This window comes from Lepus europaeus, chromosome 5 (genome assembly GCF_033115175.1).
Source record: "Lepus europaeus isolate LE1 chromosome 5, mLepTim1.pri, whole genome shotgun sequence".
NCBI lineage: Eukaryota > Metazoa > Chordata > Mammalia > Lagomorpha > Leporidae > Lepus > Lepus europaeus.
Window position 1 is genome coordinate 30257766 of NC_084831.1, and position 5608 is coordinate 30263373.

A 5608-nucleotide genomic window follows, 5' to 3' on the forward strand; every position below is an offset into this window, starting at 1 on the left:
GCAGCGGATGGAAGGCGTCTCTCTCTCTCTCTCTCTCTCCCTCTCTCTCTCTCTCTGGCTCTCCTTCTCTCTCAGTGTAACTCTGACTTTCAAATAAATAAATAAATCTTTAAAAAATAATAAAAAATTTAAAATACGAAAGTGAATAAATTTTGCGGGAGTATGGCCATTCTCCTTTGTTTGCATATTGTCCACAGCTGCTTTTGTGGATGAATATAGAGCTGAGGAGATGAGAGATTCATGACCAGCAAAGCCAGTAATCTCAAATGACCTGTCTCTTTGCAGAACGATTCTGCCCACCCTTGCTTTAGGATGTATATTCACAAGGGAATTGTGGGGTTACAGGGCTTGCACTTCAACCCTACAAGATATCACCACTCTTTTTCCATAAAATTTGTTACTTTCAAAATTTTTAGAGTTGTATTGCAGATTGTTTCAAAGTTCAGCATTGCATAGCCAAGCCCTGGTACTACTGCTGCACAACTCCAGGAGTCCGTTAAGAAGGATGAAAAACTATGCTTATTTTAAATATCCTTCATGTTACATCTCAATTAAAACAGAAAATTCAAAAGCTGGGCATACAACATGGGAAGGCAGATACACAGCAGACTCATAAAATGGCAAATGCTCTAAACAGGGCTTGGGCCTAAGCATCAGCCCTTAAGGCATTCGGATCTGGCTAAAAAGCCCATGAGAGCATTTCAGGCATGGAAAGCCAACACACTGTGGCAAAAAATGACCTACATGAAAGATCTCTGTGAGTGAGATCCTGGTGGAAAGAAGGGGCCATCAAAGAATGAGGTACCTTTCTCTGAAGGGAGGAGAGAACTTCCACTTTGATTATGATCTTGTCTAAATAATGTCAGAGTTTGTGGCTTCCATAGCCTTGCAGCTCATGACAAGAGCCTCAGGTGATCACTGACATCATATATAAAGAGTGTCAATTGTTAAATCAACAATGGGAGTCACTGTGCACTTACTCCCATGTAGAATCTCTGTCCTTAATGTGTTGTACTATGTGAATTGACGGTAAAAATAGCATTCAAACAGTACTTCATACTTTGTGTGTCTGTGTGGGTGCAATCTGTTGAAATCTTTACTTAGTATATAATAAGTTGATCTTCTGTATATAAAGATAATTAAAAATGAATCTTAATGAAGAATGGGATAGGAGAAGGAGTAGGAGATGGGATGGTTTACAGATGGGAGGGAGGTTATGGGAGGAAAAACTGCTATAATCCAAAAGTTGTACTTTCAAAATGTATATTTATTAAATAAAAGTTTTCTAAAAAATAAGTACAAAGTATACTGAGAGCATCATAATAAAGTGTTGAACAAACTCAAGTCCATGAAAAAAATAAGCTGGGCTTAGAAGCTGACTGGACAAAAATGCAGGGCGAGTTGGAGAACTGGAAGAGAGGACCCGAGAGGCTGAATGTAGCAGAAATGGTAGACAGAAGAAATCAGACAAAGAGCTAGAATATAGGAACAAACATGTAGAGGCAATGAACATATTCCTGGAAAACAGGACTTCTCAAGATGCTACCAGAAGCCTGAATAGTCCTATAATCATTAAAGGTCTTTCCACCAAAAAACATCAGGTCTAGAAGGTTCCATCCATGGGTCCTACCAAAAGTTCAAGGGAGCAAATGCTCATGAGCTAACAGAAGCTTTATGAAGTTAACATAACCATGAGACAAAACCTGACCAAGACAGTGCAAGAAGGGAGAATCAAGGGCTCGTCTCACCCATGAACCACAGGTAAACACCCTGAAGCATCAGCAAGTGGCATTCCACGATGCACAGAAATGATAGAGTATTGTCCCCAGCAAGGGTTAATTCCAGGAATTCAAGGTTGGTTTAAAGTAAGGAAAAATATTTCCACATCATTCACAGCACTGTCATATAAAGGGCCTTGCTGGTTCAGAAAACTCCATTTGTCCTGCTGGTTCCTCTTCAGCTGTCTTATGCACATACGATTGTACCTCCACCACTGTCTACACCATGGGAGACCTTGGAGGAGAGTCAGGCTCTGAGGATGGCAAAGCAGAAAAACAGGAGCCTAAGTCCCTTAGGGCACCAAGGACCAGCTCGGAATCCTGACCCCTGGCTTCAATGTGAAAGAGAAAATAAAGGGTTGTCTTGTTTAGGGTAGCCTTGCTTTTACAAAGTTAAATTAACAGAACCAACTCCTAATTGGTTCTGACACCTGCAGAAGATTGGTGGAACTCAGGAGTACCAGGAAAGGCTTTGTGGAGCACAAGATATTTGAATTTTAAGACTTGGAAGAACGAGTTTAAAAGAAAATCCTATCAAATAGAGAAAGACCAGACAGGCAGAAGACATCCTACACACAACAGGAGCCGTGTGGAAAGGTGGAAGGCATAAAAAAATCACCCTGTGCAGGAAGTAATACGAGGAGTGTTACGTGTGTATTTCTTGAATATTCTGTCTGGGACGTGGGCTTCGGCTGGGACCGGGGTAACTGACCTGCAGCAGAAGAGGGTCACTTTGTAGCTCTATTAAATGCAAGGCAGCACCTCTGGAGGCAGGCCGTGGCCTCTGCAGGGGCTGTGAGAGTAAACAGGTATTAGCCAGGCAGGACACAACTCAATGAGGGCAGTGAGTCCTTGATGTGCAAGGTGGTCCGAGCTCAAGTCTTTGTGTTCATAGCTGAGAATGTGCCCCAGACGAACAAGTGCCCAGCCCTGTGCTTGTCCCTGCTGGCTCGACTCAGATGAACCCGTGGAAGACCCTGCACCCATGGGTCAAGTCCTTGGCAGTGAAGTTCCTAAGAAAGGAAGATTCTAGAGAGAAATGGAGAAAAGAGCTGTTCCTCTGTGTATCTGATGATTTGGTTGTCTAAACAGTTTTTCAAGATTTATTCATGGGGTTGGCACCTTGGCGCACTAGGTTAATCGTCTGCCTGTGGCGCTGGCATCCCATATGGGCACCGGTTCTAGTCTTGGCTGCTCCTCTTCCAATCCAGCTCTCTGCTATGGCCTGGGATAGCATCAGAGGAAGGCCCAAGTGCTTGGGCACCCGCACCCACATGGGAGACTGGGAAGAAACACCTGGATCCTGGATTTGGATCAGTGCAGCTCCAGCCATTGCAGCCATTTGGAGCCAGGAAGTCCATCTGGGTCTTCCATGTGGGTGACAGGGGCCCAAATACTTGGGCCATCTTCTGTTGCTTTCCCAGGCTAGCAGGGAGCTGGAACAGAAGTAGAGCAGCTGGGATTCAAATTGGTGCTCTGATATGGGATGTTGGCTTCACAGGTGTCTGCTTAACCCTCTGTGCCACAACCCCAGCCCCTTGCATGAACTTTCTCCTGCAAAAATCAGGAAACTTTGTAGCAAGGCTGACCCTAGGTAACCCATGGCACAATGCCATGTGCATTCCAGCTTTCCCGAGACAGTCACAGCTTAACTGTTAACACGTTTCTCCTTTCAATCTCAGAAGTACACTGTTTTGTTAGAGAGATTTTGTGATCACCCAGCTCACTGCGTAGGGAGCATATAAACGAATTGGTACATCTTTGCTGGTGCTTCCCTTTGTAGCATAAACGAATCACTACCAGTTCCCTTACTCCCAAAGAAACGTGGAGATGAAAGACAAACCTTTGGGGGATGCATTGTTTGATCCCAGTATTTCAGACAAAGACACTCATAAGGAACAAAAATGTTTCCATAGAATAATAAAGACCAGGGTGTTTGGCAAAGAATTGGGTCAAAATTGTAATAACAGAAGAATATGGATTTCGTAGATGAGGCTGTGTAAACTTGGGAAGAGTGAAACTTGCAACAGGGATATGTGACTGCTCTCAGTAATTCAGAAGAAAGCCAGCCACTGGCTTGCTGTGGAGAGAGACTGAATTCCATTTATAATAGTGCTTTCAGGGCCAGTGTTGTGATGTAGCAGGTTAACCACTGCTTGAGATGTGGGCATCCCATATCAGGGTGCTTGTTCAAGTTCTGGCTGCTCTCCTCCCAGTCCATTTCCCAGTTAATCCACCTGGGAAAACTACAGATGATGGCTCTCATACTTGGGCCCCTGCGACCCATGTGGGAGACCTGGATAGAGCTCCTGGCGCCTGGCTTTGTGGCCCAGAACTGGCTGATGTGGCCATTTGGGGAGTGAACCAGTGGAAGGATGAGTCTCTCTCTCTCTGTCTTCCCCCATCTTCCTGCCTTTCAAATCAATCAATCCATCTTTGTATTGAGCCCTTCCTCCATCATTTGCCCCTCTACCAGGACAACCCGAGGAAGGGAGTCTGCATTCATCCATGTTCTGTTGCTATAAAAATATCCCAGGTTAGTGCTTAATGAAGAAAGGAGATTCATTGAGTTCCTGGTTTTCGAGACAGAAAGTCCGAACAGCCTGCCACTAGCTCTGACAAGGGCCTTTAGCTAAGTCGCAGGTGCAGTGAGAAGCACACGATGAGACAAGAAGCCAGGGGCCAGGAGAGGGTCAGGTGTGCTCTTTTGTGACTACCCTCTCATGAGAACTAGTCAGTTCCATTCAAAGTCAGTGCCCTCAGTGCCCTGCTTCCCAGAAGCACCACCCCCCCCCCCCCCCCGCCAAGGATTCCACCCCACCTCCCAATCCTGCCACAGGGAGGACTATGCTCCCAACACATGAGCCTGTGGAGGACCCACTCAAGCAAACCACATCCAACCTCCAGCAGAGCTGCGGTGCCTCCATCAGGACCAGCAGGAGCCTTGGAGGTGGGGACCACTCCTCATCCTCCCCCACCACCATCAGCTTAAGTTTCATAGATCTGAGTTACCAAGACACAGCCTGGACAGGAATTATAATGCCAAAAAAGAAATTTAAAGAAATATTGGTCAGATGCTTTCCACATTTGACCAAAAGAAAAGAAACTCAGACATCCAGAAAGTTTGGCACACCGCCAGCAAGAAATATATGCCATGTAGGCACATTAATAAATAAATCCCATGTAAGCACATTAATGTTAAACTGCTGGGAAGCACAAACAGAAAACATGGGGAGCAGCAGAGACACATGACGTCTCTCCAGAAGCAACAAGACCAGAAGACAGCGTCATTCAAATGCTAAAAGAAAACCAGAGAGACCTGCGAATCCACAACTCTGCATCAAGCGAAATTATTTTGCAGAAATGAAGATAAAGATATCCTGACACAAATGGAAGACTCTAAGGTAATATGTCCTTAGGTCACCCAACTACAAGATATGCTTGTGCTCACTTGGACACGTGCTAACATTGGAATGCTACAGAGAAGGTTAGCATGGCCCCTACACAATGATGATGTGAGATTCATGAAGGAGGTGATACATTCCAAGTACTTAAAGAACAACAACTCTCAACCAAGAATACCCAGCAAGATGCTCCTTCAGAAATGAAGAAGGGATACTGACCATGCCATACAAACAAAAGCTAAGGAAGTTCATTACCACTGCTAGTTTATTCAAGTTCATTGCCTTATAAGAAATGCTAAAAGGGGTTTTTCAAGCTGAAAGAAAAGGAGATAATTAATGAAAACCTATGTGAAAACCATCTGACAGTATAAAACTCACCAATACAACTAAGTAGTTGGTCAAATTCAAAGTACTCTACTACCGTAG

General features: G+C 44.5%; 1 pseudogene; it reads left to right on the forward strand.

Moving 5' to 3' along the window:
* Positions 1 to 5223: 5223 nt before the first annotated feature.
* On the forward strand, positions 5224 to 5324 carry LOC133761282 (U6 spliceosomal RNA; annotated as a pseudogene).
* Positions 5325 to 5608: the final 284 nt, after the last annotated feature.